Source organism: Carassius carassius, unplaced genomic scaffold (assembly GCF_963082965.1).
Source record: "Carassius carassius unplaced genomic scaffold, fCarCar2.1 SCAFFOLD_74, whole genome shotgun sequence".
In the NCBI taxonomy this organism is placed as follows: Eukaryota; Metazoa; Chordata; class Actinopteri; order Cypriniformes; family Cyprinidae; genus Carassius; species Carassius carassius.
This window is the reverse complement of record NW_026775070.1, coordinates 117,685-119,353: the sequence shown is the minus strand read 5'-3', so window position 1 is coordinate 119,353 and position 1,669 is coordinate 117,685.

Here is a 1,669-nt window from a genome sequence, read left to right as displayed (position 1 = left end):
ACACACACACACACACACACACACAGACACACACAGAGAGAGAGACACACACAGAGAGACACACACACACAGACACACACACACAGAGACAGACACACACAGAGAGACACACACACACAGAGAGAGACACACACAGAGAGACACACACACACAGACACAGAGAGAGACACACACACACAGACACACACAGAGAGAGACACACACACAGACACACACAGAGAGAGACACACACACACAGACACACACAGAGAGAGACACAGACACACACAGAGAGAGACACACACACAGACACACACAGAGAGAGACACACACACAGACACACACAGAGAGAGACACACACACACAGACACACACAGAGAGACACACACACACAGACACACACAGAGAGAGACACACACACAGACACACACAGAGAGAGACACACACACACAGACACACACAGAGAGAGACACACACAGAGAGACACACACAGAGAGACACACAGAGAGAGACACACACAGAGAGACACACACACACAGACACACACAGAGAGAGACACACACACACACAGACACACACAGAGAGAGACACACACAGAGAGACACACACACACAGAACCACACAGAGATACACACACACAGAGACACACACACACAGACACACATACACAGAGAGAGACACACACAGACACACAGAGACAGACACACACAGACACACACACACACAGAGAGACACACACACAGACACACAGAGACAGACACACACACACACACAGACACACACACAGAGAGAGACACACACAGAGAGACACACACACACAGACACACACACACAGAGACAGACACACACAGACACACACAGAGAGAGACACACACACAGACACACACAGAGAGACACACACACACAGACACACACAGAGAGAGACACACACACACAGACACACACAGAGAGAGACACACACACAGACACACACAGAGAGAGACACACACAGAGAGACACACACACACAGACACACACAGAGAGAGACACACACACAGACACACACAGAGAGAGACACACACACACACAGACACACACAGAGAGAGACACACACACAGACACACACACACAGACACACACAGAGAGAGACACACACACAGACACACACACACACACAGAGAGAGACACACACAGAGAGACACACACACACAGACACACACACACAGAGAGAGACACACACACAGACACACAGAGACAGACACACACACACAGAGAGAGACACACACACAGACACACAGAGACAGACACACACACACAGACACACACACACACACACACACACACACACACAGAGACACACACACACACACACACACACACACACACACACAGAGAGAGACACACAGAGACAGACACACACAGACACACACACACAGACACACACACACACACACACAGACACACACACACACAGACACACACACACACACACACAGACACACACACACACACACACACACACACAGAGACACACACACACACACACACAGACTGAATAATCCAGGTTCTCTAGTTGATTTAATGTGTGTCTCTGTGCAGACACATTAGGAATCAGCAGTGGTTCTCAATGTTCTTGGAGTACAAACAAAACACTGCACCTCTAATGTCTGCTTGATCAAATACAGTCAGAGCTGGGACAGGTGTCAGATCT